Source organism: Pyrus communis, chromosome 5 (genome assembly GCF_041283825.1).
Source record: "Pyrus communis isolate YQ-2024b chromosome 5, ASM4128382v1, whole genome shotgun sequence".
Lineage (NCBI taxonomy): Eukaryota > Viridiplantae > Streptophyta > Magnoliopsida > Rosales > Rosaceae > Pyrus > Pyrus communis.
The window spans coordinates 28,564,994-28,576,340 of NC_142569.1; the positions used below are offsets into that span (position 1 = coordinate 28,564,994).

At 35.9% G+C, this 11,347-nt stretch overlaps 1 non-coding gene across 1 annotated transcript; it reads left to right on the forward strand.

Moving 5' to 3' along the window:
- Window positions 1-988: 988 nt before the first annotated feature.
- Window positions 989-1,099, forward strand: LOC148697082 (small nucleolar RNA R71). Its single transcript, XR_015963230.1, has one exon. It is a non-coding gene; the product is annotated as a small nucleolar RNA R71 (small nucleolar RNA).
- The last annotated feature ends 10,248 nt before the right edge of the window (window positions 1,100-11,347 follow it).

The window sequence follows — 11,347 nt, forward strand, 5'->3', positions numbered from 1 at the left end:
CAAAGGTAAGTTAACATTCACCTTACTTAGAATATCAAAAATCTCCTTAAATGACTTATCCTGCTTGCTCTTGGCAAGTCTTCCAGGGAATGGTATTGGTGGAGTGTAAGGTTTCTCGGCCTTGTGAAGATTTGGTGCTTCAAACGAGGGAGTAGCATGGCTTGGTTCCTCATTTGGTTTCTCAGTTTCTCCTTGAGTAACCCCTGCATTCACATGATCAGATTCATTAGTAACTTCATTGCCAACTCTATTATTGATAACCTTACCACTTTTAAGTGTAGTGATTGCTTTGGCTTGCTCTTGGTTCCTTTGGAGTATCACGGGTTGGCTTGGAAACTTTCCAACCTCTCTTTGGCTCAAGGCATCTGCAATCTGCCCCAATTGTGTCTCCATTTTGGTTAGAGCCGCCAAATGTTGCTGGAGAGTGCTATTGGTGGTTTGTTGGAATTGCAAGGTATTTTGGGCTAACAATTTAACCGTATCCTCAAGAGTAGGTTTTGGTTGGAAGTTTTGGAATTGATTGTTGTTCTACCACGAAAGATTGGGATGATCTCTCCAACTTGGGTTATATGTATTGGAATACACATCATTCCTTGGCCTTTGATTGTAAGAATTCATGAGGTTCACTTGCTCTTGGACATACTCGGGGTAAGCCTCCCTAGATGGACATTGATGAGTAAGGTGGCTTGGTATGTTGCAAATGGCACACACTTCACTTGCTTTTGGCACCATGTTGAGCATGGATTCAAGCTTCTTTTCTATGTTAGCTACCTGCAAAGAAAGATCATGATTAGAGCTTGTTTCATATACTCCAACTCTCTTACCCCTTACATCTTTGTGTTGAGCATTAGATCCCAACATCTCATAAATGTTATATGACTCTTGAGAATTCTTTTTCTTCAAAGCTCCACCTGCTGCATTATCAACAGTTGATTGACATGTTTGGGTTAGTCCATCATAGAAAATTTGCATTTGTAAGTGAAGAGGTAACCCATGGTGTGGACATTGCAACAAAAGGCCTTTAAAGCGCTCCCAACACTCATTGAAAGGTTCTCCATCATCTTGTTTGAAGTTGAAGATTTGTCCCCTTAATGTGGCTGTCTTTTGAGTGGAAAAGAACTTTTCCAAAAACTTCTTAGCCACGGCATCCCATGTGGTGAGTGAACCAGGTACTAGAGTCATTAACCAACCCTTGGCCCTATCTTTCAAGGTGTAAGGGAACACTCTCATCCTCAGATTTGCTTCACTTACTCCCTGTAAAGGTAAACCACTCACAACATTGTAAAATTCTTTAATATGAGCTAAAGGATCTTCATTAGGTAAGCCATAAAAAGAAAGAAACATATGGAAATGTGAAGATTTAAGATCATAGTTTCTAGCTTCTGTGGGCAGCAAGATGCATGAAGGTGAATTTGGTATGATTGGTTGAGCAAAATCCTCCAAAGCTCGAAGATCATCTTGGTTGCCCGCCATCTCTTCTTCTCTTTCCCAATTAAAGTGCTCAGATCCTTCACTTGTTGGATTAGACGGTTTCCCTTCCTCTTGTTCACGGACAATGGAGGAACTTGTTGGCACAAAGCTTTCCAAAGTGTTGCCCTTTAACCGTTCAATTCTTTGGCCTAATTCAGCAAGTCTATTTGACATATACTACCTGAAACAAGATAAAAAAAATCAGAAATCTACTTAAAATGAAAAGAACAAGGTCTAATATCAAAACAAGCAATTATAAGGGACTGAAATCAGTCCCCGGCAACGGCGCCATTTTGATTGATGATTTCCTTCTTCGTGCTAGAATATGTTTAGTATAATGGCACAAGTAAGGGTGTCGAATCCACAGGGACTAATTGGACCTATACAACTACTTGTTTTGTAAGAACTCTATAAGAGAAATAAAACTAATCAACTTAGGCAGATTTGTTGTTGTAACTTGAAAGCACAAGAAAATGAAGTAGACACAAATAAATGAATCAACAACTAATAAAATGAGATAGCACAAATGGAGATGAAGCTAGGGATTCGGTTTCACCATTGCTAAGCCAAGTTCATGCTTGTTGAATCAGATTATACTCATCCATCTACCTATTTCTTGGGTTTGTTTCACTTAGATATGATCAACCATATGATGTGTGGACTTGATCAAATGTTCCTAATCATGAACCTAAGTGTGATGTGCAACTTTGGTCCCTAATCAAGAACATGACACGCACAAGAAACTTTCATAAAACCAAAGGAAACACTCGGCAGGTTGTTTGCAAAGCATTCCCTTCATTCATTCACATATCCACCAAGAGTATGCATGATGTGTGCTTTACTCTTGGCTAAACAACCTGTGGTTAAATCAAATGGTGATCAAACATTAAAATCAACACACAAAGTCACAATTAAATCAGAGAATGAAACAAGAAATAGATGGATCAACTGAGCATTCTGAAATAACTACATGGCAATCTTGCAAGGCTACATCGAATCCCTAGAAAGAAATTAGTTACACTTCATGTTTACAGAATGTTTAATATAAAAATATACAACATGAATGAACATAGAATTAAGGAGAAAGAACCCTTGAAGCAAAACTGATGTCGAAATCCCTTAAGAGTTGCCTTCGGTGTTGGTGCTCCAAGTGTGTTGTAAATGAAGGTGGAGCGGCTAAGGTTGAATGGTTTCTGCGAATGGGAGAGTGTATGAAATGGAATGAAGCCGAGAAGAGATTGTGTAGAAATGGAAGGGGATTTGCGGCAAAGGGGAAGTGTTTGTGTTGTGTGTTGTGTTGTGAATGGAATTTCTGTGTTGAATGGAAATATAAGGGAATGGGAGCTCACGACAATGAGGGAAGATTGGATGTGTTTGTGGTATCTTGTGTATGAAAATGAGATGTGTTTATGTAATGGGAATGCAAGGGTTTTTATAGGAGGAATGGAGGTGTATATGGCTGTTTGTTTAAGCATTTATGTGGCTGGAATGTGGTGGAAAAACAGCTAGGAAAGCATGTGAAAGCTGGAAATGGAAGGTAGGCCACGACATGGATGTGTTTTGGGTGCATGTGTATGTTGAATGGTGTACTTTAATTATGCACGGGTTAGGGCTGTTAAAGGGAGAGAAATGGGAGTGAATGTGGCTTAATGATGAAGGGGGAAAGCTTGGAAAGCTGCAATCATGAAGGGGAAAGTTGGAAAGCATGTGGCAAGATGTGTAGGTGCTGGAATTAGGGGGAATGCACGGGTTAGGCTTGGTTTTCTGGTTGAAATGAATGTGAAAACCACGGTTTGGATTTGTGTGATGGTGTGTGAATGATGAAGAGTTGCATGTGGCTGATTTGGTTGAATGATGATGATGCATGTGATTGGTGGGAACAAAGGGGAAGTCACGGCACAAAGGTGAATGGGAATCAATGGGTGAATGTGCATGTGCTAATTTATTTGAAGATGCATGTGCAATGGCTGAAAATGAATGTGTTTTGGCTGCAATGATGAAGTGGATGCATGTGAATGCAAAGGGAGAGTATGTGATTGACAACTAGGATGAATGATGGCTGCAATGATGAAGTGTAATGGCTGAAAATGGGATGGATTTGCAAGGGCCACGGCAAAGAATGGGTTTGTGTTCATGTGGCTGAAATTGGTGTGTAATTGGGCTAGGTTTAAGTGCATGAAATGGACCCAAATTACTCCCCCTTGCATGGCAAGGAATGGTGTTTGTGTTAAGCCCATGGCAAGGTGTTATGTGATTGGGTTAGGGCCATTGTTTTGTGTCCTCAAGTGCATACAAGGCCTTCAATTTCATCCAACACTTGGGCTCCAAGTATAAGCTATCCATCCTTAGCCCAATAGTGCTCCAAAACACTCCACAATGCATCATTTCGTCAAACACGTCTTATTATCCTGAAAACACACAAAAGAAGCATAAAGGACTAAAATAACTAAAGAAACATAACGTAAATGTACGAGAACAAGCCATTTAAGTCGCACGAATATGCTCCTATCAGAAACCAACGAGGAAAGAATTCATGGTGCTTCTTCGCATATAGATGTGAAGGATACTCCCGCATCATCATTTGTTCATGCTCATCTAGGTAAATCATTGTCTCGTCACAATTGTCTAGTATGAACCAATGCACAACCTCCATGTCCTTTTTGGTAAATGCCTCCCCTTGAACAGGCTCGCCAAAAGGTTGTGCGACTTAGGCAAAAAAAGAAAATTTCTCTTTTGCAGACCCCTGTCATTATTGCACTGAGAACATTTAAAAGCCGTTAGAACATCTTTTAGATACATTTCACAAAATGTAAGGGACTCGTATGAGACCCAAGCCTTTACAATGGATCATTCAAGCTTGGCCCTTTTTCATACACTTTTTTTTGGTCTCCAGAAGCCTGAAAAAATACAAACACCGTTAACAAATAAATTAGATAAACACGTTGTATGACGATGAATAAACATTTGAATAACGAGTTTATACCTTTCTGTTGGATACATCCATCGATAGTTAACTGGTCCAGCAAGCAATGCCTCATCCTGCAAGTGAACCATAACATGGATCATACGTGTGAAGAAAGCTGGAGAAAATATTTGTTCGAACTTGCAGAGGACTTAGACAATGTCGTGGTGCAACTGATTAATGTTTGATTTTCACAACAAACGCTAACCAACCGTTTTACAGTGTTTTTGCACGATGAAACCTCGTCCCTCAAAGGTTTTAGCAACAAATATTTTGTTGCGTAAATCCTTGCGTGACGATCAGAAATATTTATTTTATTCCGTCTCAAAAATAGTTTCTCAAAATACTAATGTCAATATTATATTATTTTGGAAATATGTTCTCGAGACGAAACAAAATAAATACAGTCAAAATTAATAATAATTCAGTGTCATTATTTAATAAACCATAAATAGACTAATAAAAAAAAACTATTCTAATCATCTACTGGTCCAGCAACTCCGTATCACTCTGTGTCACATTCAACATCAAACTTCAACTCCCGGAAATGATAATTGAACACAACGTCAATGCACTTTATCAGATTTGCGTCACTTTTGTCAATGTCCCAATCAGGTTGATATGCAAAAATAAATAAATTATACATATCACTATTATATTTTATCTAAAGAACTAAATTATTATTTAACAAATTAATAATTTACACGTACTGCTAACACATCGATCATGACCATCTTTATCTCCTTGGGGACATCTCTCCAAGACTCCTAATTCACTCTGCATCTATCACGCACCAATACCCCGATGTCGCCCCTAAACTTGTTCACCATATCCTACTGATTCTGCATAAGTGATTTAGTAGCGGCTCTTAGCAGAAGAGGTGTATTGAACGCATGTCACAACTCTCTTCTTTTTCTTGTCTACCAACAAAATAAAAACTTATATTAGGCTACTTAAATATTTAATTAATTTACATAACCAACAAAATTTAATACGTATTACCTTTCTTAGAATCCTCACCTTGAACTCTCTTTGACGAAGGACCACCAGAGTTTGCCATCGCGTACAAAAAAAATTGGAATAATAATTCGGTGAAGGTAATGAGTTTTCAGATTGAATTGTGTTGAAACTGAGCAAAACTATCAATTGAAAGGAATTCTGGCTTCTTTGCGTGACGAAACCTTCGTTGCTCAAAACCATAGAGTAAATACCACATTCAACACTTTGACTAAACAACTGACATTCTAGTAAATGTGTGAACCTTTGCGTGATGAAATATTGGTCTCACAAAGTAACACATGCTGTATCTATTTTTGGTGCCAAAATACAGGCATCCGCACGTTTCCTTTGCGCGACGAAGGGTTTTTTTTTGTCGTGCAAAGTGGTTTTGCGTGATGAAAGATTGCATCGCGCAAGTTGTTTGTCCCATTAAATTATTTTTGATGAAGTTGCGTGACGAAATTGTATATTTGTCACGCTAACCTATTTTGCACAACGAGTTTCCTTTCATCGCATAAAGTTTGGTCACGCAAATAGTTTTTTCTACTAGTGTCATCACTTCTTGTACATGTACAATTTTGGATTCGTTTGAATTTTAACACTCCCTTGTGAAAATTTTCTTAAGCTAGATGATACTATGAAAAATACAGGGTCAAGTTTCATTATGTATGAAGATTTAAGTCCTTAAACTTGCCCACCGGTGAAAATTTTATGCCTCCAGCATTGCAACCCAGATGGTACCGTAGAACGCTTTCATTCTGTAGAACTTTGCACATCAAAACTTAAAGCAACTATTCATACATACAAACTTAGCAACAATAATTGATAAGCATGCATAGAATGATTAATTGATTTTTATTGAACTTTAGTAAATACTAGCAAGAATGCCCGCACTTTGCTATGGGTTTTCAGACCATGAATAATATTCATAGAAAATTAACTAAAAATGCTACAACAATACAATTGCATTCATAAATGTAGCAAGTCTGAGAACGCATGTTTTACATGAGTAACGCTCACAAAAACACACATTTACACAATTATCTCCAAATGAAAGAAAAAGTAAGAGATGGGTGAATTGATCCATAAAATAAGCAATTTAATTTACATTGCTACTCTATTAAGCCGACATCGAGAGTCAATATACAACAAACACCATAAAGAAAATTCCAAAAAGAAAGGGTGACCCCTTAAAATCCAAGCCTGCATAAAAATTTTAACAACATAATTACAAAATTGCTATAAATGAATATACCTGAAAAAGCCAAAGTTCCAAGTGTTCCTTCCAAGTATCCAAATTTCTAAAATTCACAAACATAGCAAATCTGTTACCCCTAACCCTGTAACAACAACAAACCTCAAAATTTTCCTTAAACAGTAAGGGTCACAAACTAAAAAAAACCAAAAACAACTACAAAATAAGGAGCAAAATAGCTCCTTATTTTGTAGTTGTGTCTAGGCAATATCTCATCACATCAATAATAAAAAGAATCAATATATCAATCAATCATATTTATGAAAGTACATGATGCAAAAACCTAGTTTGGTTGGATCAATGATATCAAGAAAAGAGTAAATAAGTATTTAGAAGTTTGAAAAACCTACTCCGAAGACAATTATTCAAAGTCCTAAATTAAAATAGCATTTAGAAGCACTATAAACTCAAATTACAAAAAGCATCATCGTGATCAATTGTTTGGTTGTGATAACTATCTATTTTTGAAGCACAAATTAAGACACGATGGGCAAGCACAATTAGAACTTCTAGGCAAACTTGAATTCAGGAGACAGTTTTTGATATTAAATTACATCGGAGGGTATGCGAAAGTTGGACTATGGTTTATTTAGTTCTACTTCTGAATTTCCTCTTCATTAAACTGTTTGCTTACCTGCTTTAGATGTCTTTACTTATAAATATATTTGTTTAGAATGAAGTTAGAAGATGTTCTAGCACCAGAGACTATTAGAAGTTGGAAAGATATGTCGATGCAACGGTTTGAGAACAGTTTGGGAAAATTTGGGTAGGAAATATGCTCGCAAGGAAACCCGACAATGGGTGAGTATCACTCTCAAAGATGGTTTATGTCTAAATTAGTGAATTACCATAATCTTTGCTGGTTGGTTTTCACTCTTGGCCTAATTTAGTGTGTAAATGCTGAATGAATTCCTCTTTTTGCTTCATCCTGGGAAACTCTTACACCCTTACTACATTGTCACCTTTCTGATCTTTGAAGAACAAAGACTTATCTTTGTCCTAAACTTTTCCTAAATCAACCTAAATGTGTCCAAAAGATTTAGACCTGACAATGTAGTTGTGCTTCTGGCAGTTCTATTTCTCTTTTGCCTTAATTGGACCTCTGGTATATAGATGCATAATAAAATAATTGAAAAGCCACAGTTTATCACATGGTTTTTTATCCTAGCCATAATAAGACTAATGTGATTTATACCAAGAGACTAATGTGCTTTTTCACATGCTTTTTTGTCTCAAAATTTATAGAAATACAAAAATGATCATCACAAATTTCAAATCCTGCATTAACCGAAATTAAAACAATTATTCAAATTCCTAAAATTAAAACAGCATTTAGAAGCACTATAAACTCAAATTACAAAAAACATCAACAACATGGTGAGAATGAAGATTTATTTTATAGAAAATAAAAAATCTTTCTCAACCAATATGCTAAAAATGTTCACCACCAGTATATAATAAAAAACATAATGCTAACTTCATCACATAGCACCAACTTTAAATGCATCTCCTTCCAAAATTAAATTAAGAATTCACATGCCACTAATTAAGAAACTGATACTAAATAAAGTTGTATATTGTAAAATGCAACTGCTTTTAGAATTCCTAAGTGATATCAGTTAGCAAGAAACCCATACCAACTCAAGTTGTATAGTGTAATAACGCAACTACAAAAGACCAAGCTTCTGCTGCTAAAAAGCTTTTACAAAATCATAAAACTCTTAACAGTTGAAACCCTACCAAAAAGTTTATATGAGTTGAAGAACAGCTGTACTTAAGTGCAGCAAGATCATAACCTCTTGCAGATTCTCCTCCGTGTTAGAACCACTTGCAGTCCAAATTAAGAAAGATTCAATGCCAGATCAAGAACAAGTCAGTAATAATTTAAACTGAAATCCCTAATTATTGTTGCAGAGAGTATTCATACGAAGATTAACTACATTATTTAATTCGAATGGAATCCAAAAGTAGCATAAATATGAAGGGAAAAAATTTAATAGCAAAAGTCACATTTCAGCAGCAATTAATAGCAGAAATCAGAGTTTAGTGGCAGGGACCAAAACAATTTCAGTGAAAAAGACCAAAAACGGCAATGACTAACATATTTACATACATGTGAAAATCTATTCACAACCACATTTACAATGACTAACATATTTACAATAACTTACATATATATAGGTGTCCAAGTGTTTATCGGTACTACTGTCTTTCAAATGGATCCTCAATTTCTGAAATCACAGAAAAGAACCACCCGAAAAAGTTATGAAAAAAAAAGTTCAACTGTGTACAGGTACCAAAGAAAATGTTTTTTTCCTTTCAAAGATTTATTGATATATGCTCGAGAACATGTGAACAATAAGTAGGAGCCACAATTGATTAAGGCATCACCCAGACACTGAATCAGATAACACATCAATAGACGATCCAACATCTCACCACTTCCTTAATTAAAGGTGGAAACATAGGGTACGAAAACATGATTTTCAATTAAAAATAAATAAAGAACACGTTAAGGGCTTGAATTGCAGGTGCACTCTCTCAGTTAGTAGCAGGTAATATAGTTATGCTGCTTATAGTTATACTAAAACAACCATCACCTAAAAGGCCACACGTTTATGCTTCATTCAAAATAGCCACCATAAACAATTTGCAGTCCAAAGGTCCAGTAATTCAAAGCTCATAAAAAAAAACTGAAAGTAACTAATTAACCACCATCACCTAAAAGGCCATACCTTTATGCTTCATTCAAAATAGCTACGATAAATAATTTGCAGTCTAGAGCTCCAATAATTCAAAGCTCATAAAAAAACTGAAAGTAAATAATTAACCTTAAAATAAAGCAATTTGTTCCAGCAAAAAAAAAAAAAATGAGAACTCTGAGTAAATACAACTACCCATAAAGATTCTAAAGCAACAAAACCCTAGTTCTCAAACTATAGAACACTAAATTAGATACTAAGTTTTTACTTCTGTTATCCTACGAAATGCATGGGGTTAATTCATTTTTATTAATACTCTATTGTGAGTCTGAATGGTAGCTTCTGATGGACTGGTAACTGAATGCAAGGGATTAGGATGAGAGAACTTAGGTAACAGCTTGATATAATGACATTAAATTTTTAATTTTCTTTTAAAGAGTCAATAGTTTAGAGCTCAACCTCAACCTTGAACAGTTAGTCAATTTGTAACTATATTGAATCGCGTCATACTCTCATTTACTTTTTTAAGATGCTCAAAATGTTATGAATGACTTATCTGGTAAGGATGATGTTCTTCCTATTTAAACTTTGTTTTTCGACAAATTCTCAAGAACTAAATCATTACCAAGATTCAGTTTAATTAGTTTTCTCATCATATCCAAATTATATACAGTTTATATAATAACACAATCATCTTCAAAGACTATTTCAAAACCAATATAACTTTAGTCCTAAAATCAAATTCACAAAACACTCGCACAGACACATACAACAACTAAATTGCAATTTCAAACAAAGGTAACTTTTGTTCTTCAAACCAAGAACCACATATGCATACCAAAATGATGACGCCGCGATGGGAGTCCAAAATAAACAGCCAAAAAATAAAGAGAATAAGAGTAAGAATTCGAACAGAGTTCATTTGTTTATATTGTATAAATGACTCTTAGCTTGTTTTGCTTCTTGCAGGCTTATGGGATTCAGGAAAAATGTGTTATTTAGTTCCTCTCGTGGAACTAAAGAGGTGTTTTCTAGAGACCTAGAGTATATGGAATCTCTACCTAGCAATAAAAACAGAGAACATCACATAGGCAACATAAACCTAACAGATATCCCACATTTCACAACCAAATCATCACATCAGTTCGAAAAATTAAACTATAAGAACTAAAAATAATAATAATAATACCTTGAACTGAACCCTTAGGTCAGAACCTCCTACTTTGCAACCTGAAACAAACAAAAGAAATTAAAACCCACGAACCCACAATCAGATAAAAACAATTTTCGAGGAAAAACGAAACCAAGATTGGTATACAAAAAACCATCAGATCTATAACCTGGAAAAATAAATAAAAAGCCACACAAAAAAACCCAAAAAAAAAAAAGCAACCGACCTTAAAACAGAGAACAAACAGACAAAAAGAGAGATGAATGTCCAAAATGAGAGAAAACAAAACAAATAAGGGAAATTAACATCTCTGATGAATCCCCCAAAACCTGACCTAACACACTAAAAAAATCGAAAATAATCCACCACAAAAAGGTAGAAACGATGACAATCTAAGCTGACAGTAAAAAAACGAATTAAAAAAAGGAATTTATCTTTGGAAATCCAGGCATGTAGCGATAGATTAGGACGACCCGTATGGTTTTCTCTGACCATCCCCACTCTCCCACTTCTGAAATCCATCACCCATACCCCTCCCCCTCACTCTCTTTCCATCGCCATCTATCTCGATCTCTGTCTCTCTCTGTCTCTCTCCGTCTCTCTCTCTCTTTCTTCCTCTCTTTGTCAGAGCTTCCATCCCCCCAAAACCCTCATTGAAGGACAACAAATAAAAACCTGCAGGGCAACCCCCGAATTCGCTCAAAACCAAGAGGACAAAATTGCCCTTCCAACCCAACCCAAATATGATGGGTTTCTTGTAAATAAGGTGAAATCAAGGGGTAATCCAT